The 27,580-nt window shown below is 35.0% G+C and overlaps 1 protein-coding gene and 1 non-coding gene across 3 annotated transcripts in view; both read left to right on the forward strand.

The window, feature by feature from the left end:
* The window catches only part of LOC149076011 (pikachurin-like), a 144,425-nt gene that overhangs the window by 70,175 nt on the left and 46,670 nt on the right, over positions 1 to 27,580 (forward strand). The window lies entirely within an intron of this gene.
* Positions 43 to 123, forward strand: TRNAL-UAG (transfer RNA leucine (anticodon UAG)). Its single transcript has one exon. It is a non-coding gene; the product is annotated as a tRNA-Leu (tRNA).

Genomic DNA, 27,580 nt, shown 5'->3' on the forward strand with positions numbered 1-27,580 from the left:
GTTTTATGGATAAGGAGTAAATTTTTAGAGTTCCATCGCTGTGGTAGCGTGGCCGAGTGGTCTAAGGCGCTGGTTTTAGGCACCAGTCTCTCTGAGGCGTGGGTTCGAATCCCACCGCTACCAAATGCGATATTTTGGTTTATACCTGGGGCATTCCGAGAGATAATTATCACAGTCAAAAATGTATAATGATGCAAAAATTTTGCATTTAAGGTAGACTTCGAACTCCGAGAACTAGAATATTTTCAATTCCCCTCTTGTGAGCTTCAATGGGTAGTTATAATTAATAGTAAAAAGAAAGGTACGTAAGTCCCATTTTTTTCCTCTCTCACCATAAGTTCATTTCACTTCTGTGATTCTTTTCACAACTCCCCGTGGCATATTTTTATGACTCCACTTGAGTTTACCCTTACAATATCCCAAGGCTAAAAGGAGTCCGAAACGTTCGTCAAGCTTCAACGGAAGATTCATGGCAACTACAACTACTTAACTAATAGTGCTTTGTTTCTCCAATGTCAACATCGCAATCAAAACCTTATGTGAGCACCAGCAACAAGAAAATTCAGAAACGAGCTGTCAATCGCACACCCTCAATACTATAGGACTCTGATTTGCATATTTCTAGTGATTTGCTTTCGTGAAGCGCCATCTACCGAAAAAAATTTGAGTTTTTTCTGTATGAAAAAATCACCTTTCGTGAGAATAACTTTTTCGCAAACCGCATTCAAGTATACCAATTCCTTCAAGTTTCATGACTTTTTTAACTTCCCCCAAATTTATGGTACACTGCATATTCAAATACACACTGGAACAGTGGTTCTCATCCTGGGGCCACATGGCTCCCCCCCCCCCCCCCCCCCGATGTCCTGGGATATTCTGGGAGCCATGACAGAGTGGTGAAGGTGGCCACAGAGAGCTGTGAAGGAATAAAGCTTTCAAGTGAAACACAGTGAGAAAAAAATGTGACTACTTTTTCAGAATCTAGCAGAACTGTCCATAAAAGATGCGCCATATTAACAAAGGTAAGAATTTAAGAATGCAAATATGTAAGCTGTAGAAAAAGGGTGCTCAACCTTCTGGAGAATGTGGACCACTTCATTGATTTGGGAACGTCTCGTGGGCCCCTGGGTGGTTTACCTCCAAAATGTGACACGACTCACTCAGGTACTCTGAAAATATACCGCGGGAAATTTAGGTGATCTAGAAATGCCCTTCGTCACTTAAATGATCCGTAAGCGTGATGCGCCACTCAAGCTATTTCTGGAAGCGTGCCGTGAGCCATTTTCTGGCAGGCCTTATTTTTCTCATACAATTTGGCTTTTGGGAAGGATGAACAACCATCTTCTGGATCCGTGCCTGGACCAAGGTTCCAGAGATCGATCTATATATATATATAGTTTTTGTTCATTACACATTAAGTTGTGATTAAATTCAATGGGATAAGTAGAAAGGGTCTCGATCTGGGATGAGGGTAGGCGGCCCTGGATAATACGGGACCCACGAGAAGAAAATATTGTCTAAAGGGAGCCATGGGCTTAAAAAGGTTGAGAAACACTCATGCTTCCACGGTTTACAAGAAGGCCTTGTTTCAGGGCCGTCATTTCAACTTTTTCCGGGGGGGGGGGGGAAGCACATGTACTCAATGTATGTATATATATATATATATATATATACCATTTCTAGTGTATTTTCAAAAGTCGGGGGGGGGGAGAACAACGCCCCCCCACTGCCCTTCCCTAAATGACGGGTCTGCCTTGTTTTCGAGTCCCGGCTGAGACCAGATGACTTATCTTTCCGAATTCAACTCTGCATAGTATCCACAAACTCTGTTTCCTTGTTTATTGGGCTGAGAAAAAAAAACCCATCTATCTCTGATCATGTTATACTGATGATTCATCATGTGACAAACATTTTTTGAGAACAAAAATTGATCACAATTTTAGATATTTGCAGAAAAAAAATGATATCGAAGAGTAAGTTCGAAAAATTCCGAAATTCCAAAGAATATACTGTGAGAGCCTTAGGAATTCGTTCCTTTAACTTATATTCTGAGTTAGTAGAAAGGACGGTGAAATTCGAAAGGGAAAAAGTATATGCCATGGATTTTTCTTATTTTTCGAGGGTTTTTTTTTTCACTAATTTTTTTCTTTTATCTACTCGGAAAGATCCACCGCAGTTTTGTTTGTAAGAAACGGCGTGTAATGGGTTTTAAAACTCTCCTTGCATCTAAAACAACATACAGTATAGTCTGCCTTAGAGGCAACTCTCTCTCTCTCTCTCTTCTAAACGGAACTTCTACAAAATCTGGTATCTTTTACGTTTTGCGGAGCAGCTTGAATGTTTTCTTCAGTTTTTTTTTTTTTAGACTTTTATAACATTTCTTAGGAAGAAAGAGATGTACATATATATATAAAAGGCATCAGCCAAGCTAAAAGTGGTATTTCAGGTTGCCGTTTAGCGAAACTCCCGAATCGGAAAATTATACAACAGTCTAAGTTAAGTGTTTTCTTTTAGGAGGAGAATTTAGTCCTCCTTTCTCTCTCTCTCTCTCTCTCTCTCTCTGTAGTACACTGTATATAGAGAAAAGTATGTGTGGCTACGATTTCGATGGAATGCTGTACTCGAGAAACATCATCGCATCCGAAGATGATGTAAGGTTTACCTGCATCTTGTACCGGCGAGACGAGAATTTTTTTTTTTAATGTATTGTATACATATCTTTCGAAAAAAAATTTTTCTTTCTTGATATATTGCGAGTTATTTTTGTTGTTTATTTATTATTTTCTTCCCGATATCACCGTATGGCCGAGAAATTAAATTGTTATATAAGCATCATAAAAATGTAACATATAAAAAATAACTTAGTGTTATAAATGACATGTCAGAAATGGCTACTCGATGCTGAATTGTTTTCCCTAGAAACTGTGATTCGAGATCATACTGGGGTAAATCAAAAGTCGCTGGGGACTTAACTTTAAAAATTTATAAAAACATTAGCAAACAGTCTTACGAGTATGAGGTTTAAACCAAAACTCAAGACACGTAATCGTTTACGTAAATTCAGTGTAAATTCAGTAAGTATTGTATTTTTTTTTTTTTTTGGCAACATGAATGAAAATTAGTCTAATATGTTGCATACAAAAGACGCATGTAAATGTATTACACGCAAAGCATTACACGCATGTACCTTTAAAAACATCCGTCCATCCGAAAAACCTGGAATTTTCGTTGTTTATTTTTCCGTATGCTGAGTTTCTGTGAGCTGAGGTATTGCACGTGAAATTGTTCCGCCTGAACGCTGAATTCGATGTTTTAACTACTCTAAAGTTTCATACACAGATATACATATTAGGATCACATCTGAAAAGTCTAATTAAAGAGCTTACTACTTCTTAACCGTACATTCACAACGTACACATTCCTCTGCGAAATTTCTAATGAACTGGTACATCCCGGAATGTGTGTTCTGAGTGTATATACGACCCTAACGTATTTATGTTGTCAGAATTGTGCTTGATTTGTGTTCTGCTGGAGCTGCCATCTGTCTTCAATATTTTGAAGTAAAGATTATATAAATGCTTGAATTTACATGTTATGAAATAATGATGTTGTAGGACTGCCTGCTCTCTTCGGAGAGACTTTTTTAAATGGGAGACCGGCTCGCGCGCATCCACGCCTCGAAGTTGTGAAAAACGCAGAAAACTTACTTCAGTCGACCACCGTCGTGCCGTCAATGGGGTTCGAACGTGGATCATAAGATGAGCTTCCAGCAGATGAGAGTCCCCATACGACTACACAGCGACGAATTGAAGAACCTACAAAACTCGTCGGCAAACTTCGAAATATTTTATGTTTTAACGCCAAAAAAAAATCTGAATTCATAATAAGAATTTTGGTGATATTGAATCAGTAGATGTGCAGAGCGACAGACCTACGGGCATAGGCGGATACAGAGGGAGGGCAAGAGTAGTTGAGCATAAAATAAGTTTACCTGTTCTAAGCTTTGTGCTGCTGTAACCAATAGCCTGATAGACTCAGATAAGTTTGTGATCATGTTCAAAAAATGCACTGAACGATTCAGTAGTAGAAAAGTTACAAAATTACCCGATAGAGGGTGTTAATATAATGAGAAGGCTCATATCTCTATATATCCTGAGACTTTATCGTTTCAGAAGAATACCCTGACGCTATCTTTTATTTTTCACGCTCATTCTGTGTTTATATGGATATAAATATTAATACTCTAGTTACTTACGTAATGATATTTATAATGTAACGAAATGAAACATCTTCGGATATAGCATTCGAGAACTCAAACTTAATCAAAGTATCAGGAATTCTTCAGAATTTTCAAGGTTTTTTTTCTAATACACAGTCCCGACAACTCTAAATTAAGCAGTTCGAACAAGTAAATGAATTTATGCAAAGTATTTTTGCTTCTTGTTAATTAATCACTAATTCTCTCGTGCAGCTGCCGTTAATTCCGGAATTTCCCCTCGAGAAGGGGGAAAAAAATATTCGACGTGAAAAATTAGGAATACTTGGAGGAGAAAATCGATTTTTTTGTTTTTTAAAAAAACATTCTCCGACACGATGAAAAATCTATTAAAAACGTCTCTTGCTGGGATATTTGTTATTTCCTGGTATAAAATGAACTTTAGTCTTGATAAACTAATTATTGATTATTATTATTTTGACTCTTTTTTTTTTTTCGGAGAGAACTAAACCAGTTCAAGTTACATTGTTGAGAATGAAAAAAGGTATATTTCTATATATGTAAATGAATGGAGAAGACGTCGGTATTGTCAGGATCGGGGTGACAATTCCTTTATTTTTTAAAATTTAAAATTGTAATTAATGTCTTTGAATTGTTCAGAGGAAAAGTTCAGCTTGATATAATTATTTCACAAATCGTTGCAGTATTCAGTTTCATCGTTTTTCTCTTATTGTACTGCAAAACATTTAACCTCTAACACTTGAAAAAAAAAATTCAGTCACTGAAAATCGATAATTACAATTTTTGGTTTTTACCATCTCTTTTATGCAAATTTTTCAGAAAAAAAAAAGGATCGGAAAATGACACGAAAACTAGAAAAAATCAGAAAAAAATGTATTACTTAAAAACGTTTCTCATCGGCTATATATCGATGAATTTTCTAGCTAATATCAGTAAAATGAAGAGAGAGACGCAAATTTAAGACACCGACATTTATTTCATATTGATTTCCAGCCGCATAAAAATTCCACTCAGCAAATTAAAAATTTCATATTTCCCGTGATTATAATTTTACGAGTTTCCACAATCACAGATGACATTTCCTAACATTTTGTTGCTAATTTCTCATATTTAACGTCAATTTTACAATCAGCCATAGGATTAATATTGTGTTTCGGAATTCCTCTCGAAACACCTCGTATATTTGAGGAGCTTATTTAAAAAAAAAAAAAAAAACATTTGTAATTTTTTTTTTTTGAAATGAACTTTTTAACAGTTTCTGAATCTTTGGTTTGTATTCTGTCGGATTATGCAACAGGGTTTATTCAAAATGGAATATTTTTTTTGTCGAAATTACAATGTAAAGCGGGTCGTTTCTAACAAAAATATATCTACCTTCTTCATTCACTCTTTCTTCTAATTCTGAATTTTGTCCGCTAACGAGGAGTGTCCGTTGATGGACAGTAAAATACAATCCATCAATGTAGTTCAAAAAAGTGTCAGTCAGTGAGATGTCCGCTAAAGGGCGTGTCCGTTATGGATGTTTCCACTGTAGAATGATCGTGTTGCTTATGTTACCCACAAGAGAATATAGTAAGGGTATACAAGGCCGTAGAGAGAGAAAGGGAGAGCTTGGGGGTCTGGTCGCCCCCCCCCAAAAAAAGCAATGAAAAAGAGAGGAAAGATGGCCAAATCTATTGCTCTATCACTTTAGTCGCCCCCCCCCCTCTGAAATGCATGTCTTTCCCTCCGAATGAAATTTCTCACTGCGGGCCTGAGGGTACAACTTCCTTCGCTAGGTAAAATCTTTTGGCATCAACAGATGGCATAGAAATTTCCAATTTTTCAGACTTGACCAGTTCAAATTTTAATCAAAAGGTAACACTTCCACTAATTCTCTTTCAAAACGGAATATTACCAAAATTTAAATATAGATTGAATATTGATCAAAAACATAAAATATTTAAATATTCTTATACCATTCTCCTGTATGCTACCCGTTGGGCAATTTTCCACTTTTGTAAAACAGCCCATTCTCCGGGAAAAAGAGGCTTTTACTTTCACTATAAATTTAGTAATTGTGAAAATGTTTCCTGTTTTGAAAATTACTCCTTACAAATTTTTTGAATATTATATTAATACCAGGGCTGTGGGAATATATCAAATGCTATTCACTCACAGCAAAAGTAGTATTGGTAACTATGTAATATTAATTGATGCTGTAAAAACATATTCTATTCATTTCACGCATCTCTCCACTGAATGGATGTTAACAAATATAGAAATAAAGACCGCGTCCGCTTGAAGCTATTTAATATTTTCCCCCCTTTGCAAGAAACATGAATATGCAAATTTCTAGAACTTGGAAAACTACTTTTTGAATGTTTGGTCTACCATGTTACTTTATGGAACTTGTTTTCCTAAAATGTTTTGCAAAATGTGTATCAATGGGGGATACACATTTGCGCGTTTCTAGAAAAACTTGGCAACATAATTGATCCAACCAGCTGATAAAATCAAAAGCGAAAATTTGCACATAAAAGGGGCGATATGGTGAACATGCTTATCCTATCCTGGAATTTCTTAACTTGGATCTTGTCGTTTCTTGTTTTTAATAATTTGTTTAAAAATGAATTAAATATTCATACTTATAAATAAATTTCGTCAATTCAGGCTTTATGAATAAATTTGATTGATACTTTCTACTTCTCTCTGTCTCCACTTCTTCTGATTGATTCTAGTGGGTGTCGATGTTTCCTTTCCTGAAGAGCCTGATATGATAGACTGATAACTTTTTTTCATGAAAGCAATCGAGAGTTAGCTGGCAAACAGCATTCTTCGTCTCTTTATAAGAACTTAAGGAGCAAACCTAGATAATTATGAATATCCATCGATTCATTAGGATTGTTTTCTTCGATTGAAATTCTCATGGAATTGTCGATGTGTTACCACAAAAGATGCTCATTAATGAGATCTGATGAGATGGATTTGAGCGTTTTTTCCATATTTGTCTCATCTACATCAACGAATCCAACGGATTTTGTCCTTTTAATTATGTCGTACTTGGGAATTTGTGAACTCATTTTCAGGACTAAAAACTAAACTACACACCAAATTTTGAGGGTATCAATGTCTAAAATTAACTTTTGAAAATCGCATTACAGCAAAACCGCGTAAAGCGAGGGATATTTCTAAAGTAAAATCTCTCTTTTCGGACACCGATGGGACAAAAAAAATTCGTCCGCAAAAGACGGGCGCTCGTTAATTAGTGGTTTGAAATGCATACTTTTACTACACACGGGGAAATTATTATTTGGCTATGAAATAGGAGTGACCGCATCGGGGGTGGGGGGTTGTCCGTTATGAGGGATTTTACTGCACTAGAAATGAACCCAATAAAACTGATGCTGGTTTCTAGTCCGCCCTGTTAGCCGCCCTGTGGTAGTCGAATGGTTATAGTGACGGATTCGCATCGTGTGGATCCGGGTTCAACCCCAACCGTTGCCGCAGTGGTGGTGGGCTGAAGTTGGTTTTCTGCTGTTCCCAACTTCGAGGCGCGAATGCGAGCCGATCTTCACGTTAGAAAGTCTAGCCGCAGAGTGTAATAGGCCTACAAGGTTACAGTTATTCATTCATTACACTTCCCTCACTATGTGTTGAGCAAAAACTAATAGTTTAAAAAAATTGATTGCAGATGGCAGCACTACACATAACAAGCATTACGCAGAAACAAACTGCACAGAAGGTTCACTACACGCACATTCCAACATGTACCGATTCGTTAGAAGTTCCACAGAGGAATATGGACGAGGTGCATGTTTGTCTGGTGTAGTAGTTGTCCACAAGTTATCAAACCCATTTGCTCACCAACAAGGTGCGAGATGGCTCGCTCCGATGGATATTTTATATTATACAATAAGATTTTCGTGTTGTTCATTTGTTGTATCTTATGTATATAATATGACAAGTGTAAGATAACAGATGAGAGAAGGCAGCGGGGGCCCTCCACAACTGCTTCTAAAATGTACCTTCATTCTAATACATGCACATTCATCCTTCTTAACGAAACCCCGGAACTTTCCTCCAACTCCCAACCCCATCTCGTTTGTAATCACCACAAAATTTGTTAATCGCGACAGGACCCAATTGTCCGGGGAAATTATGATGTAAACTTTGTGTACACGTGCGTTTGGTATTTTTTATTTATTTTTACTCAAAATAAAGAGTTCCGGACTCTGTCACGAAGCTGAACTGGAAGAGATCTCGGCAACGGGATAAGTCCAGGGGCAAAGTTCTGGCGTTCATTCATTCGTACTCGAAATGAAATGTCAAAAAATGTTTTACGCACATCATATCATGTATATTTCGTGGTAAGTTTTTTTTTTTTGTCGGTATGTTGTTTTTTTCCCTCTAAGTGACAAGCTCTGTCAGTATTCCCTGGTCAGTCTTTTGTAAATGGCGATTGCAAAATTGCGCATCATTCATGATCAATCATCACTCAGCTGTAAATGGCCAAACCACACAAACACACACACACTCAGTGAAAGCCAGCCACTCGTTGCTATCGTTACCGTTATGTTTTCGGTAACCTTACCAACAAATCTCAGTTTTGATGCAGAAACGTGTTCATGTCGATTTCTTTTCACCAACCCCCAACTTTTTCTCCGCATATAATGAATTTTTTTTCCCCCTTTGAAACCTGACGAACTGAACCACGGACGGGTGGTGATCAGATCGTAGCCACTCACGCGATAGCACCTCATCCTATATGATAATCATAAGAAATTTCACTGGCAGATTAAGTACGTGCTGACGCTAGGGTTATGTATTTTCACGGTGAATTATTTTTCATTTCATGCGTGAGGGGCTCTGAATACATCGCCATGTCCATCACGGAAGTCTGATAAATTGAAGCCAATGCAGTTTGATTTATGTTCGGCTGAGAATTATTATTACGGAGCGGCTGTGTGAAAAAAGCAGTTGTACGCGTGTGGGATACGCTATCTGATAGCTAAATTTCATGTATGACAAATTACGAATTTTGTCGTACAAAAATTGTATGCATTTTATATTACGGAACAGAGTAATTTATTTTCTTCCTTAAATGTATTTCTTAATAAATAGTTTTTGAACATTGTTGAATACAACACGATACAATATGCATACTGAAGGCTTATTAGTAGGGACTAGGATTTTCGTGACCTGGAAGAAAATGCTCTGTATAAATTTATTTAATGCTTTAAAACCAATTTAAAAATATGCCATGTAAATCAGAAAAAGACCCCAAATTCCTCTTTTTTTATTTCAATTAACAATAATATTAAAATAATATTAAAATGAGGAGTGTTAATGCAATTACGCTAGAGCACCGATTATCCGAATACTGATCAACCGAAACATCGGTTAACCGAAAGCGTTCCAGTCGGCAAATCCAAATTTGCGTAGAAGTTACGCTAGTGCTTATAGTGAAGCAAAAGAAAATTTTGGACTTCTTTTCCTAAACTGTAGGCCTACTTTAATGGCCATTTTGAACTTGTCAAAGTAGAGTAGTAAGTTGTCTGTGTTATTTGTAAGACATGTGTGTAATACAAAATATATACAGTTTTGTGATTAATATCACTGTTTCTTTGTTTCGTATTTCTCCTATGACATTGGTACAATTTTTTTCCGTGAAACTGATTATCCAAGAAATCAGTTATCCGAATTCAAGTGTTTCGGGTAATCGATGCTCTACTGTAGTACTATTTCAAAAAGTAGTTATTGCTTTTACTTAAATTCTTCAGTTTACCAGCTACCACATGTATATCACAAAATTCGTGACAAAGGTGGACTCAATAGGGCGAACCTCGGGATGAAAAATATTATATACCATAAATACACCGAAAATATCTCTCTGAATTTATTTATTTCATAAATAAGGAATTTTCATTGAGAGATTCTGGAATTATTCCTTTATAAATTCTGAATTTTCATGAACTCTGAAATTATTTCTTCCATGAATTCTGAATTCTCATTGGTTCTGGAATTACTCTTATTACATAAAGTCTAAATGTTTAATGAATTATAAAATTTCATAAGTTTTAAATTTTCATTAAATATATTCTTTTACAAATTCTGAATTTTTATGAATTCTGGAATTATTTCTATCAGGAATTCTGTAATTTTCATGTTTTTCATATTAATTTACATATTTGTAGTTGCATTACACGTAATTTTGTGTTATGGATGTCGATATCCATCCCCTCAATATTTTGTTTATTCAAGATATACAGAAGACTGGATGTTGTGAAGATATTTATTATTTGAGATGTTAATTTTTTTAAGGAAGGAAAAAACTCATCTCTGCCTCTACCGGGAGTCGAACACGGGTCCCTCGATTAACATCTCAAATAATAAATATCTTCACAACATCCAGTCTTCTGTATATCTTGTATTAACAAGTGGAGAGCGACATTCATGTCATTTTGTTTATTGCTATGAATGTGGGACCCTCTCGAGTTTGGGATCCTGTGTTGCGCTAGGGCCATAATTATTAGAGCCATGACGTCACGCACACAATCCGAGACCACGCCCACTGAGGCAAGGTGGCACTGTCAAATTTAAAAGGATGAGAGACAGCCCTTACAATATTGCCCTGGTGTTGCGCACCTGTCACACGCCCCCCTACTGACGGCTCTGGCCAAATATATAAATGCTGGGAAATCATGCACAAGTAATGCAATAAATTGTCACCTGTTGAATCAATATAATCAATTTTTTTTCTTTTAAAAATTGCTATTTAGGTTTTATTTCGTGAGGAAGACAATGTCCATGAAATAAAATAGACTTTTTGATAGATAACAAACATAAATATGAAATGACGCGCTCTTGTTTTTGGTGCAAACCTGACGCAATTTGAGCTTTGCGATATGTTTCGTAAATAGATTTATTTTCTTGATTTTTGTCTGGTTATTTTTCTGTTAAATTTGCGATAAGTTTAAATTCAAGTGGTTTGATATTCATGTTGCTTTTAAAGTTCTCGTTAATCTCGCATTTAAACGAAGAGTAGCGATTCCATCGAACGAATTTCGACAAGCACCCGACGCTAAATTTTAAAATTTTCATACAGAAATGAGGATTTTATATCAGTTTTCACTCGACATACGCCCATAAATTATTTATTAATGGGTTCTGGGTTCCGTCAATGCGAGTTAGCATGTGTTTACTACTGGTACCAAGCGTTCCCATCGTTATTTCGGCCACCGAACTCTCACACAAGAGCACACCCCTCTTCTCTCTTTTTTGTGTCGTAATGACCCTTCAGGGACACGTTGCTTTTACGAGTGTTAACGAATTTACGATTTATGAATGGTCCGTCCAGCTGTGAAGCGTGTTCGGTCGCGCGTGTAATGGCGCTCTGGAAATTCTGACGAAGCTCTTGTTGCGACAATAAAGTGAACCCGGGACATTGTCTTGTCGAAAGACTTTTAAATTGATCGTTTGTAGTGTGGGAGCAGTGAAACTCTATAATTCACAATGAATAAACCGTGCCAAGTGAATAGTGTTTACCGCAATTGTTTATAAGCATGGGATATAGTTAAACAGTGTATCTTAACATTTCAGAAAACTGTAATTTTTACCTGTACCATAATTATATCTGTGATTTGAAAGGAAAGAATTTTATTGTCTGGTCACACAGGGTGGTTCCCAACTTTGAGGCACGAATGGGAGCTGATCTTCGCGTTAATGTTTTGTCACAGGCACAGTAACAGGCTTACAACGGTCTAAATCTTCAATCATTATGCTTCACACTTAATTCGAAAAATAGATTGCCGCACTGTAACAAGCATTACACAGACACAATCTTCACAATTAAGTTTACAACACGTACACGCACATTTCAACATGCACCGATTTGTTAGAAGTTCGATAGACGAATATGAACGAGGTGCACGAGTGGTTTAGTAGTAGTAGTAGTAGTGACAGAGTGGATCAAAATCCGGTGCATACCTAAAATATTGCCTCAAAATCAATCGATCAGTACATGAGATTGCAGTTAGCAGCAAAATGCTTGCCCAGAGTTTTTTTTCTTTCAGAAATTGCAGAAAATTCCGTTAAAATGTTCAAGCGTAGATGACTCTGTAGCCTAAAATGACAACTTCCAATGTCGAAACACCTGGAAAATTTGTGTCAAATAGTTCACTTTGGAGTTTATATAGTTGCTGTTTTTTGTTAAATATCTTCAAGGTATTTAACAAAAATTTAAACATGATGAGCAGACGCCCCGGTTTGCGTTTCTGTCCCCGTGTCTCGAACGATTTGACTCATATTATGTATAATTTGTTTGCACAGTAGTACCTACTAGTCATACAGGCACACCTTTAGCACGATACTTTCACAACATCAAAATTCAAGCATTTGTCATTCTCACTTGAAAATATAAAAGGCAGATGTCGACACCAGTACAACATGAAAAAGATGTAATCATGACAACATAAATATGGTAGGGCTACACATGTACTCACGTGCACACGTTCCTGCATGTACTCATTCGTTGGAAATTCCGCAGAGGAATGTGTGCGAGGTGCATGAATGGTCAAGTAGCAGTAGTACATTATGAAAGGATTTTTGTTCAATTTCATTGATGCTATGCTGTGTTGTTATGCATGCAAGATGTTAATAATAAAGTTTTGCTTAATGTTTGAAAATTGGCAAAAATAAATGAATAACAGTGATAGGTAAAACATTTTGTTGGTATAATACAATTTTCATACATTTTATATACATACTCATTTATGAGTACAGCATATGCAATTCAAAATACAGCCAGCGCTCGTTATAACGACTCCATGTTTTTGCGTTATCTCATTACAACGACCGTAAGATAAGCTCAATGAACTTTCCGACCCAACCCGAAGGATACGACCGTAGGATATGTTTCAATAATGACCATTCATATATTTTTGTTTCAATATAACGCCCCCATTTCGATGGAACTAGTGGGCTCGTTATAACGAACGTTGACTGTGTGTGTACTACATAAATCAATGGTTAAATAATATTTTTACAAGAGTATAGTTTCTTAGGCTTCTTTCCCACATAACGTGAGATTTCACGCATTTACCAGTTTCACTTCAAAAAATAAAAGAAGATGCCAGCACCTGCAAGAACACGAAAGAAGCACACCTCTGACAACGTGAATACGTTAGGGACCCCACATACACTGAGATACACACACATTACGGCATGTACCGATTCGTTATAAATTCCGCGTACGAGGTGCATGGTTAAGCAGTAGTGGTAGTAGACTTCTTCACAGGTATGAGACCCCTTTCAGTTAAAGAGGTTATTATTAGCCTCATTAAATTTTGAAATGTTATGAACTATAGGCTGAACTTAAACCTCGCTACAACGATTCTCGATATAAGGATAAATCTATTTCAAAAGATATTTTTCAGATCTTGTTTGGAGTATTTGGCCATAGTCTAATCTTAAAATTCTCTCGATGCAACGATATCTTTTATTACAATAAATCTCTTTATAAGTATATTTTCTGAGTAAATTTCAGAACTGCAATAGCATTTATATTCCGTTCAAAATATTTTTAAATTCCCCATCAGTTTTTTTTCTTTCGAGAATGTGTTTAATAACATCGGTATTTCGCTCTATTTGCCCTGTGAAAATATGTTCATGAAGTTGCCGTGAAGCTACATTTTCCATTGTATAAAAAATTGTTTGGCAGTAAACTATTTTACAGGCGCAAAACAAGTCATTGAATTTTATTCTTCCATTTTTTCCTGTGAACAAACACTCATAAATGTATTTTGTAGATTAGCTAGCAACGCCAACTTTTTGGCTACGTCTGATAACAATGCTACTTCTCGATATAACGATAACCTCTTTAAAAAACAATATATTATATATATAAAGAATACTTTCAGAATTAGAAAGTCAAAATAAACCAAAAATTTCAAAATTCAGAATTCAAAGCCAGAGTATAGCACCTAAGGCAGCTGTATGTGCATAACTAAAATATATATATATATACTGTATATATATAGGTTCGCAGAGTATCATTATATCGAGTTTTCACTGTGTTTAAAATATTATATTTGAAGTAAAAAAAGTGTAGAATGTTCATAAAGTTTTTGGAACGGATAGGAGACAAGAAATTGTATTTTTCAATTAACTATTATCCGGTATTGATATCACACATTATAGCACCCACCGACCGAGCCCATTGTTCCCTTAGGTCATAGAAATCTCATTTCTATGTCGCAATAACATATATCGACGTTGGTCAAAGAACTTTCACCAATTCATGTCACTTTTTTTTTGTCCTTTCCTGTGGATGCGGTTTTGGGTACGAGGAAGCCAATAACCTCAAATCGTCACCTAAATTGCACGTACGTAGTTCGAAGCCACCACTCCATCGATTTCCGATATTCACCTTTATATCGTTCCAATATTTCTCTTTTCGACGTCTATCATAGGAAAAGATAGTGAGTTTGGGAAATGACGAGCACCGTCCGTCACGCAACTCTATGAGAAACCGATAAAAACGTGCCTGCTTCGATCGGTTTCTGTTCGTCCGGGAAAACCCATGGGATCGATACCGGGAGTATGTGTGTCTGTACATATATATCGACGAAATTCCATTCATTCTGATAAATTGATTACTGAGGAGACAGTCTGATGCATTTTTGATTCAATGGCATTTCGATGAGTCTTTGTAATTAGAGAACGGTATATTTCTGAGAAAAAAAATCCAAAAGCGTTCAGTATAGTTTCAGCACGTACTTAATCGGATGTTCTTGAATTCGGTACTTTGTATAATTTTCAAGAAATATTAGTAAGGGAAAAATATCGGATTTATGCAGTTAAAGAATATCGATGAATCATTAAATTGAATAATTCTGGGGAATATATGATACTTGACGATATTCACGGCGTCGTATTGACGTCATAATATAATATACATAAATATACATATTTTATGTACATGTATTACTTTACATACATTAATATACATATTTTGTTGTTTTGGTGAGACATTCTCATTACTCGGGAAAAAAAAACATGAAATAAATACAATGTTGTGTACGCATACAGAAAATTATTGATTACACAGTGATAATGTTTAATATGCCAATCCTCACATAATTTTCTTGATTTAAGGGTAACAAAAAGGGACGCTCAAATGAAAATTTCTTATTACTGTATATTTCTTTGTGTCAGTTTTGGTCATATTTTGTCCCCAAATTTCGATTTAATTTCATTGAAAAGCATAATTTTTTTTAAATTTGTTCTGTAGGCTTATATCAATATGTTGCATGTATTTTGTATTACAAGAACCCATAAATGAATAAAAATATATAAACCTCTTTTTGTGGCATAAATTTGCAAATTTTTCACCACTCACTCACTCACACACGCGCGCGCACACGCACACTTTTTTCGCCAAAATTATCATGAAAATAAAATCAAACAGTAAAATGGATGCTACAAATCATCGATATATATCTACAGAGCAGAATAAAAAAAAATGATGCTTTTCTGTGCAATTCGAGAAGCTGCGGATAAAAAATGACCGTTTCAGTTTGCGCTTTTTGGTGTCTAAATAAAGCGCCAAGCTTGTTGAAACATATATTCTTAAAACTAAAAAACCTGAAGTGGTTATTATGGTGATACTGAAATGTCACTGAAGCTTTTTTAGCAAGAAAAAGTTCCGGAATTAATAAAAACTATAACTTGATAAAAGAAGTAATTGCAAATTGATGAGGGAAAGAAATCATTCATGTGTGTGGAAATTTGGAATTGACGAAAATGCGGAATTGATGAAAATTGTGAATTGATAAAAAACAGAAATTAAAGACAAAATTAATTCTAGAATGTGAATGAAAATTCAGAATTTAAGGAAGAAATGATTTCAGAATTGAGGAAAGAAATGATTTCAGAATTGAGGAAAGAAATGATTTCAGAATTGAGGAAAGAAATGATTTCAGAATTGAGGAAAGAAATGATTTCAGAATTGAGGAAAGAAATTATTTCGGAATTGAGGAAAGAAATTATTTAAAAATTGAGGAAAGAAATTACTTCAGGAGAACTGGAAGCTCTCCATTATTTTGGTAAGGGGGAACTGTGGGATTTTGGGACGGGCAGGAGAAATCCCAGGTGTCAGGTAGCCATGGGGACTAAAAAATTTGCATTGGCACCTAAGATTTTCTTTGTGTAGTTACTAAATTGCAGGCTGAGAGCAGCACAAAATGTTTGGAATTTTTAGCAGCGTATCTGCCAACGTGGAAGGCGGGTCAGTATGCCCTGAAAAAAATTAAAAGAAGCATGCTTTTAGACCTTTTTCTTCGGGGAAAAAATTTTTTAGCACCTAAACTTTTTTTTTTGCGCTTGATTTTTTTCAGCCCTGATATAGAGTCGTGTGCCCAGGCCACGCCCATTAAGGCACCACTACGCACGAAGAAATCCCTCCCCCCCCCCCCCCACCATCATTTAAGCACACTGCCCAAAGTAGGTAGGTAAAACCTATAATTTAAGGAAAAGAACAGGTAACAGTCTGAAATAAGCTCGTGAACGTTCTTACTGTAATCACTGATTGATTAATAAAAATTAATTAAAGATTAATTAATTTCAAGTAATTAATTTTGGATAATTTGAAGTTTTTTGATGGTCCTCCCTTCCCCATCTGAGCTTTGAGCTTCGCGTTAACCAAGTTTGACCGTACCGTATATAAAACACAATTCGCGATTCCCCTCAGGAACTAGGTTCGAAAAGAAAAAGTCCATGTCCAATACTTCGTATTGCACTCATAAATATCGATAACGCTTGACAGCATTGCACACATATTGCAGAAATATTCTCAATTCTAATTACGTGATCATCAAGTAAGTCATAAGGGACGTATTTCTAGAAAACTAGTCTTCTAGTCATTTACTTTGGAACGGTATATATATATATATTTGCCTTCCATTACTTGTCGAAAAAAGCCCTTCCCCGATTATTAGTTAACGAAAGATTTGGCACCGGCATTAAGACCCTGTAAATGAAGCTGCTAATTAAACTGAGATGATTAATTCGGATTTTCCCGAGAGAGATACTTTGAACGATGATTAGCCATAAACCTAGGGCCCGTCCTTCTTCTTTTTTAGTATCATTAGTTCTCCAAAAAGCATTTCGAGAAGTCCCTTTTCTTCTTCTATATTCCAATTTTATTCTATTTTTTTTTTTTTTTGAAAATAATTTATTCTACATATTTCCACGATTCATTCGTAATGGGTTCCCTAATTTGAATTGGCGAGCGAAGAAATTTTCAATTCCCATTTCTTGTTTATCGTCATTCAGTAGTTCTTAGCTTCTGAAATCCTATTAATGAGCCAAAGTCATATATATATATATATCCATAACGCGAGAGAAATTCCAAATTAAAATTTGGAGGGAAATATTTGAAGAAAGAAAAAAAAGGAGTAGGAAATTTGGACCGGAATAGCGTTTGGGAAATGGGAATCGGATTCGGTAAAGAATATCGAGTAGGTAGAATTAATTAGCAAGAACCGGAAAGAAATCTATTGCCGGATTTCACGGCATTCTTTCGCTGGATTTTGCCTGTGTGGAGAGGAGAATATTCCACACAAAATACCAATTATAAGTTCGGTCTTTACTAACATGCTTTAAACATGTACATATAAATAATAATAATAATCGTATATTTATGTTATAGTTTCTTTATTTATAGCGTGAAAATATAATCGATTTTTCCTTTCGATTTCACTTAAATTTCTATCTATCTCAGTACAGTCAAATTCGGTTATAGTGACATCGAACACTCCGTGGAATTTTACCGTTACAACCAAGGTTTACGTTTTCAAGAACTTTTCTGATGAAAAAATGCAATCAAATCGGAAAAGTATGAAAAAATCATTTTTTTTTTGCCAATCCCCTAACGGCGCCGATTTTCAGAATCCTTAACCAGCCACCACTATGTTCGTACCCTTAAGGATGAAAATCGGAAAGGAAGAGCTGCAGGAACGAAAGGAAAATAGAACATGGGCAGAAATCCAGGTGCACCTAAAATTAACCATTTGAAACGTGGAAGAGATTTAAAAAAATCTTAAACAATTAATTACTATATAAACGGCACATGCACCTCATCCATATTTCTCGACGGAATTTCTAATGAATGGGCACATGTCAGAATATGCCTTTTTGAGAGCCTAACGTGGAATCTATTTCTGAGGAATGCTTGTTTTTGTGTTTGCTGTCAGGTGCTGTCATCGTGAATTTTTTAAATCTTGCAGGCCTGCTGATTGCTCTCAATGGGAAGACTTTATAAATAAGAGATCGGCTTGCATTCGCACCTTGGAGTTGGAAAACCACTAACAACCAACTCCTCGCGATGTGAAAGGCGATCCTCACCGTGTGTGTGAGAGAGATGTCTGGAACTGTAATAAATTAAAAATTGACTAGAGTTATCACACATCAGTGGAGGGGAAATTGCGCGGATCGACGCTTCTGGTATGACATGCCTTTGATATTCAACGAAAAGAACCATTTTCAAACCTCAGTTTATCATTGATCTCCCGACACTGATTCGTGGAATAGAATAGGATGTTCTAACACAGTGTTTGTCAACCTTTCTGAAAACAAGGACCAGTAAAATGTCTGAAACAATTTGACGAACCACTTGCCGTCCCGTATTATGGGAAATTCCCGTAACTTTCATTATTTAAATTTTTTATACATTTGTCCCGTTTCTCAACGATACTTATTTGAATTTGAGGAAAAAAAAAGTCATGAATACACAGGTTTTTTTATAATATAAGTTGCATTATGATAATTATTCAAAAATTATAAATATTCATCTCACATATTTGTCGAGTTTAACGTTTTTTCCCTCATTTTCTTTGGAATTTCAATTACGATTTGTGACTGTGCCTACGTCTAACATGATTTTTGAGATCGATTGGGTATGTCTCGTATTTTGTGAATTACTATTTAAGATGCTAGTTTAGCGAATTTTATTTTTCTCAGTGAAATATGGTCATCAAGTCATTTGAATATTTTTTTCATGAAACACATTTTAGTTTACCACGATTTGTTGCACCCCTTTATTTCAACACAATTTCAGCAGTAACTTGAAAAAAAAAATTAGATAAAAAGCAATAAATTGTAATTTTTTGGCAAAATTTAAGTGGTATCCCGTATTTAGGATCGCAATTTCTTACATTCTACTCGATGATGTATGACAAACCTAAGTATGAAATTATAATTTTATTTGGCGCATATGGATACTACTAATATCGATTAGAACGGGTGAATATTTTTATCAATTCTGCCTGCGGACAACCTATGACACGTCGTGAACCACCTCCAGTCCGCGGACCATAGCTTGAGAAACTCAGTATTATCTATATTGACCAGACATTTAACGAACTAAACCTTTTATTTTTATTTCGCTCCCTGTCAAATTTCTTTTTACAAATTTGAGGGTCATAACAGGTGAAATGTCCAACGGGAAGGAAAAAACTTGCTTGTAAAAATATGGATGTCAAATACCGTATTTACTCGCATATATGACGAGGTATAGTGTTAGAGACAAAATAAGGGAAATTAGATTAAATAATTCAACTCCTAATTTTCGTTTATTCACAGATTTTTGCATAAGATTTGTAGGGTGAGACGGCGACGTAAATGCAGGGTGACGTGAATCGGCTTATTATTGTATAGGGAATTTCTCAAATTCTGGAGGAAGGGGGGGGGGCACTCAGAACGGTGTTATAAAATGCTGAGGAGCACCCACTGCTCCTCCAGCTCTAACACCACTTTTGGGATCCTGAGGGCCCTGAACCAAAAAGGACACACACAAATTCTAAAAATTACATGATCATATATTTATCTTTTGATGAAATTATTTTGATGTATCTTATATGTACAGTAGAGTCTCGCTTATCCGACATAAACGAATCGGCAGAACGTTGGATAAGCGAAAATGTCGGACAATAGGGTAAAACGTCAAACTATGTTATAAATTCACACATTACAAACCGAATAATCAAGTTTTACAACAAAACAAGAGAAAAAATTAAATGAAAAAATGAACTTAGAGATACAGAATATATATTCTGAAGTTAAATACGGTGCTTAAAAAGTTCAGTCCTGTGATTTAAATAAATTTTTGATCGTAGTCTGCTTTCCGTTTTCGTCAAGTGCCGTTTCTTCGCTGCCAAGTCTCGCAATCTTTGAAGCATCATTATGTCGATTCCTGTAGCTTCTTCTTGTTGCTCAGTGTATTTAATTGCAGTTTATAGAGCCTTAACTCCGTCGTTATATGAAATTCTGAAAGCTCAACGGTTGGTGCTTGATATTTTTTGTTTTGGTGGGAGTTGGATATACGGAACGTCGGATATGCGAAGATCGAATAAACGAAACTACTGCATTGATATGAATGGTTGTGTGCGAATATATATCTTCTTGTTAAAAAATATAATTGGGTCTTGGTTTGAGTGGCGTAATTATTACCACAGCTGATGGTTTTATATAACATTTGGGTCTACGAACACTTGGAGCTGTACCGGATTCCTATCGTAATATCCACCTTCAGACCTATATACGCCCTAAGGGGCACGTCGTAAATAACTGTTTGATCATCATATATTCCTAATTTTCATTAAAATTCTGATTATTCCTCACATTGGGTTTCGATTGCTTCATTCACGAATTTGCGATTATTCGGTTATTTTATTCAAATTTTCGATTATTTGATTATTTTATTCAAATTTTCGATTATTTGATTATTTTATTCAAATTTTCGATTACTTGATTATTTTATTCAAATTTTCGATTACTTGATTATTTTATTCAAATTTTCGATTATTTGATTATTTTATTCAAATTTTCGATTATTTGATTATTTTATTCAAATTTTCGATTATTTGATTATTTTATTAATAAATTTTTAATTATTTTACTCCCTGATCATGAATTTTTTTTACCGATATTGAATTTCAAATAAATCCCGAAATATCATTAGAGAGAATTCTGGAGTTATTTCTTGAATTCCCATTTTTTAAAGATGTTTTTTCAACTTTTAGTGGCATTCTTTGTTTAGATATTTATTCACTGGCACATATAGTACGATCTAGGTTTTTGAAGGAGCGATAATTGAATAAAAACCTCGTCCTATACGCAGGGAAATACGATATATCTAAAAATACAGCAACCCAAAACAAAAGCTATTTTCATGAAAAACTTGAAAATATTGGTAAAATATAATGAATATCGTATTGTTTTTGAACGTGTCAACTGAGTTAGAACTATGCTGAAGATCATTCGCTAATACTTTTTTACGTCCAAATCAGTTAAATTCCACAAAGACGGAATTGAACTGATTTAGAGGCCAGCGAATGATTGGAATCTCTTGAATTGTGAATTCTAATATGTTCTTTGCTGAAAAACTAAAAGTCGTACACACTGTTTTTGGGACTATATATCCATTATTTCACTCCCTTCATTATTTGCATTACGATAACAATGTATTAGAATTAATGAATTGTTATCAGAATTTACCTAAACTGTAAAGTTTCAATCATCAAAAAGTGATAAGTATCTATTCAATTTTTGAAGGGAAAAAAAAACAGAAAAAGAATTGAATATAATGGATCGCGGTTATCGTTATCTCGAAGTCTTTTGTGATTTCTTCTTCGAATTAATTTTAATGATATTCGATATGCAATGCCTAAGAGGGATATCTTTCTTTCAAAGTACTTTCAATATTGAAATTCTGTTTCATTTTAATGTGGGTGGTACTCTGTGGGAATTCCCATAATTCTCTCCGATTATATGATAAATCTTGTAAAGAGCTTTATGTGCTTTCGTTACATCAGAAGAAAAAAAAAATATCCATTAGTTTTCCCATTAAAATATTCACGAATATTTATGCGTCGAATCCGTTAAAAGAATATTCGATATTTTTCTTTTGTTTGCATTCATATTAACTAGTTGAATATTTCATGGATTTAAAGAATGAGAATTATTTGTCGACTTGATTATAAATTATGGAAAATTGTTGAATAATTTTTTTGGTGTATGAACGGGACAGTTGAAATTCGCGATCTATTTTACAGCAACGCATCCATTGAATTTTATGCACTGTACAGGGTGTTTTTATACAATAAAACCTGCCAACAACGGCCACTGACGGAACAAAAATTATAAGCCGTTCTGTTCATTATGAATATTTAATTGACTACATACTTTAATAACTTTTAAATTTAATTTAAAAATTTTAATTTTTTTCTTTTTAAATTTTTTAAATTATTTAAAAATATAAATATCTGAAATATTATTTTAAATATTTGTCATTTTTTTAAATTTTTAATCTGTTAATATTTTTAAACTTTAAAAAAAATACTTTTATTAAACAACGTTATCCCCGTACGGTGTTCACTCAGGGCCGGATTAAGTCGTTTGAAGACCCTTGCACTTGAATATTTTTGGTGGTTCCCCCGATACCGACAAGTATATTTTACTCGATATTCAGTCCATAAACTTAAAAAATGAAATTTTATATTTCAGAAATGACTAATCTAAGGATGGGATTTCACTCTAAAAGATTTATGAAAGTTATTTTATAAAACTTGAAAAAAGCAACTAATAAATTTATCGGTTGCATTTGCTCTAATGCAACCGATAAATTTATTAGTTGCTTTTTTTTTTAATAATTGTTATAAAATTTTTATAGTGTAATCCGGCCGGGATTATACTATAAAGTTTTATAAAAGAACTTTTATGAAAGTTGAAAAATTCAACCAATAGGCGCATCGGTTGCATTCAAGAAAATGCAACCGGTCCACACACACACACACACGCACACACATTTTGCATTCAAAAAATTCAACCAATAAGATAATATTGGTTGAATTTTTCACGTTTTATCAAAGAGCTTTTACAAAACTTTTATAGTGTAATCCCGGCCTAAGGCTGGTATTACACTATAAAACTTGAAAAATGTAATCAATAAACACATCTGTTACATTCGAGCGAACTAAACTGATCGGCCTATCGGTTGCATTTTTCAAGTTTTATAAACTAACTTTTATAAAACTTTTATACTGTAATCCCGGCCTAAGACAGAATTGTGATGTGAATATTTCTAAGCACAGACATTTTGAACGTCCCCACCCCTCCCCTTTTTTTCTACTTGCAAATTCTTTGATATCTCCTGAATTTTTTTTTTTAGGAACATATTAGTTTCGGATGTTTTTGGATTGGATTTTTCGAACATTGGATGTTTTTGGAATTTTTCTTTCATATTTTTCCGGAAAGACAGATTTGTTTTCAAAATCTTTTGAAAATATTTGAAGACATTTTCTCCCATCGACTACTTGTGAGGATCGGAATGAAGACATCTTTATTCCCATATTCTATGTGGCTCTAGACTAAACCACCAAAGAATACCTCTAGGCTGCATATGGGCACTGAATCAGGGGTGAAGGAGAAAAACAGTTACAAAAATTGCGAAAAAATAGTTTTTATGCACGAATTTCGAACTAAAGATGCGGGCGATTCGTCCGCATCTTCAGTGCTCGTTTGAAAGGGTATGCGGATGCGGAAGCGGGTCCGCATACCCTTTCACACGAGCACACGAGCACGAGGTTGAAATTCGTGCATAAAAACTATTTTTTCGCAATTTTTGTAATTATTTTTCTCCTTCACCCCTGATTCAGTGCCCATAGGCAGCCTAGAGGCATTCTTTGGTGGTTTTTATCATTGAGCCTAAAGATGCGTCCATTCCGATCCTCACAAGCAGTCGATGGGAGAAAATATCTTAAAATATTTTCAAAAAATTTTGAAAAAAAATCTGTCTTTTCGGAAAAATATGAAAGAAAATTCCAAAAACATCCAATGTTCGAAAAATCCAATCCAAAAACATCCAAAACATTCGATGTTCCAAAAAAAAAAAAAAAAAATTCAGCAAATATCAAAGAATTTGCAAGTATAAAAAAAGGGAGGGGTTTGGACTTTCAAAATGTCTGTGCTTAGAAATATTCACATCACAATTCTGTCTTAGGCCGGGATTACACTATAAAAGTTTTGTAAAAGCTCTTTGATAAAAGGTGAAAAATTCAACCATTAAGATCACCGGTTGCATTTGCTTGAATGCAACCGATGCGCCTATTGGTTGAATTTTTCAACTTTTATAAAAGATCTTTTACAAAACTTTGTAGTATAATCCCGGCCTCAAGTACGGATTACACTATAAAAATTTTATAATAATTCTTTTAAAAAAGCAACTAATAAATTTATCGGTTGCACTTGCAATTTATTAGTTGCTTTTTTCAAGTTTTATAAAATAACTTTCATAAACCTTTTAGAGTGAAATCCCATCCTTAGATTAGTCACTTCTGAAATATAAAATTTCATTTTTTCAGTTTATAGACTGAATATTGAGTAAAATAAACTTGTAGGTATCGGGGGAACCACCAAAAATATTCAAGTGCTAGGGTCTTCAAACGTCTTAATCCGGCTCTGAGTGAACACCGTACGTGGATAACGTTGTTTAATAAAAGTATTTTTTTTTAAAGTTTAAAAAAATTAAAAGACTAAAAATTTAAAAAAATAATAAATATTTAAAAGAATATTTCAAATATTTATAATTTTTTAAATAATTTTAAAAATTTAAATAGAAAAAAATTCAAATTTTTAAATTAAATTTAAAAGTTATTAAAGTATTTAGTCAATTAAATATTCGTAATGAACAGAACGGCTTATAATTTTGGTCCCGTCAGTGGCCCTTGTTGGCAGGTTTTATTGCATAAAATTGTGAAATATGGACAAAAGGCAGTTGAAGTTGCTATATCTCAATCTCAGAAGGAAACGAAGGGATACACGTATGTAGGTACATTATATTAATGAGCAGGGACCATCATATGGTGTTTTTAAGGGTATTTATGGCAAATAATTAAAAAAATTCCGTGAAAAATCACCTTCAAAAAGTAGCCAAAGATGCGGACGAATTCGCTCCGCATCCGCATCGTCTGAATAGCCCCGAATAAACCTATTGTCAAAACTTCTATGTGCGGATGCGGAGCCCGCACTTAGGTTTTGACACATGCGGACGACGTCCGGACCCGCATGAACATTTCCTAGGTGCGGAGATTTTTCGGCTCGTCTGAAAGGCGCAGTATATTCCAATTGTTAAAACTTCTTCCGGACCCGCATCCGCGTCCGCATCCGCATCCGCTCCGTGTGAAAGGGCCCTTAAACGTGGCGAATGTTTCCCCTTAAAAAAAGCAACACCCAGCTTTATTTTTTTCTAGCGGTTTTAACTTCTATTTTTTCCTACAAAACTATTGCAAAGAAAAATACCCACCCACGCTATATATTGAGCATGGTGCTTAATTAGATGATCGTTTGATTCCGTAAATATTAATTGGACGTTTGACATATCCCAGTGAAGACGTCAATTCGCAGCAAACTATTCGAAGGAAAAAAAATTCTTGTCAAGGTGATTGTGTATCGCACAACTGTCACACACAGTATAAGACAGTTTATTTTTATCTTTGTCTTGATGAAGTAAATTAGAATGGTAAGTACCGCGAACGGGTGGTAACTAGATTTCGCGAGTCCCCTTCTCTAATTATCATTCGCAATTATCACCTAATTACATTTAGCCAGAAGCTACGCTGGGCTGGAATGGCTGACAATTCTCGTAATCATCACGAAATTGTCTTTATCTTCATTATCTCGGCATTTTTTTCCGTTTGTTTTATACTTCTTTCTTTATGATGCTTCGAGTGGTTTATGTCAAGTGGGAAACATGTTCCTTCTTGGTAATTTGTTGTGAGAATTAACGTCAATTTCGGATGGTTTTTTGTATGTGTGTGTGTGTGTGTCTGAATATTTTTCAAAGAATTAGCTAGTGATTTAACTTTTTTAGTATGGCAAATAAATGTGCTTAGGCGGCTGTAATTTTAGGTTCAGTTCATTACTTTGTGCGTCGAAAAGTTCAAAATTCTCATTTTTGTGAGTAGTTTTAATGGAGTGGGTTCAATTTCGCAGGGTGAAAGCACGGGGGGCATTTGCTCCCTCCCTTCCTCGATCCACCAGTATTCCCCTTTCAAGGGTGGGTTTTGTGTACGCCCCTGAGTGAGAAAGTAACATTTCCAGCTGAATAACCAAAGACTACCACATGACTAAAAACTTTAAGGGCTTGGGTGCCGTATTTCACTCAGTTTCGCTTCTACGAGGAGCCGCGTAGTTAAAATATTTCTTCGAGAGTCGTATTAAAGCAGAATTACTTCTTCCAGAGCCATAGTAAAGTTAAAAATAATTGCTTCTTTCCCCTAATTTTTTCTTATGTCAGATTTTTAGGAACAATTTGTTGGCTGCTAAGGGCATGCCTAGCTCGTTTGTTGGGATGCCAGTCTTCCAGCGGAAATGTCAGCAATCTATGCAACCTCTGCAATAGTTTTTCGACGGGTATTTCTCACTATTTCTTTGACACGTCATTACTGTTAAAATTCGACATTTTTCTTTGTGACAGAAAACCCGGAATGCTTTGCAATCGCGAACCGCTCACATAGCTGTAGGTGTTTGATAAAGGTGAAAGTATAGTGATCTGATGTAACTCATGCTTTGCAAAATTGGCCGAACTTTTTGGACATACTAGGTCCTCACTCTTATCGTTCTTCAAATAGCAAACTCCGTAATCATTAGTCTTTTTTAGAAGAAATGTTTACTCACAACAACTGCTTCAAATGTCGGACATTATTCTAAATGTTATTTAGGTGAAAAAATATTTCTTATAGAAAATTGAGAAATCGAAATTTTTTGTGGTTCCTAGGCCTTATAAGTCACATGTAGTGAAAATTCATCCTGCATTGATGTGTAGAACAAAAAAATACATTCTTTATTGACCAAAGCTGACCGAGTTATAGCTAATTTAAAGCTGAATCTTTCGATTTTGCTTAGAATTGGACGCTCATATACAAAATTATTCCAAAAAGACAAATGCTTTCAACAGATACAATTTACTCATCAGGAGCACCAAAACTCCCAATTTTTTCATCATTGAATGAAATCTCAAGTTTCGACAAATTGGTTAGAAGATAACCAATCTGATTGATTGATTTTCATAGGTCCCCTTAAAGCTTGGCTTGAATGAATCCTCTTATAATACGAAACCCCGTTTAAGTATGCTAATATTGCGGTAGCATTGGGAGTTCTAGCACCCGTTTTTGACGACTTTTTTTCATTCATTAGGGAAAGAAATGAAGAGCAGCATTAGTAAAAATTCTTGAAGCGGGTTTGAAACCAGCTTCTTTTTATTTCCCATGTAAAAACTTCAAAGTTTTCACACCTCAGTTGGTTTTT

Source organism: Pholcus phalangioides, unplaced genomic scaffold (genome assembly GCF_987345545.1).
Source record: "Pholcus phalangioides strain wild (caught in Gottingen) unplaced genomic scaffold, Ppha-v1.0 ptg000015l_1, whole genome shotgun sequence".
Lineage (NCBI taxonomy): Eukaryota > Metazoa > Arthropoda > Arachnida > Araneae > Pholcidae > Pholcus > Pholcus phalangioides.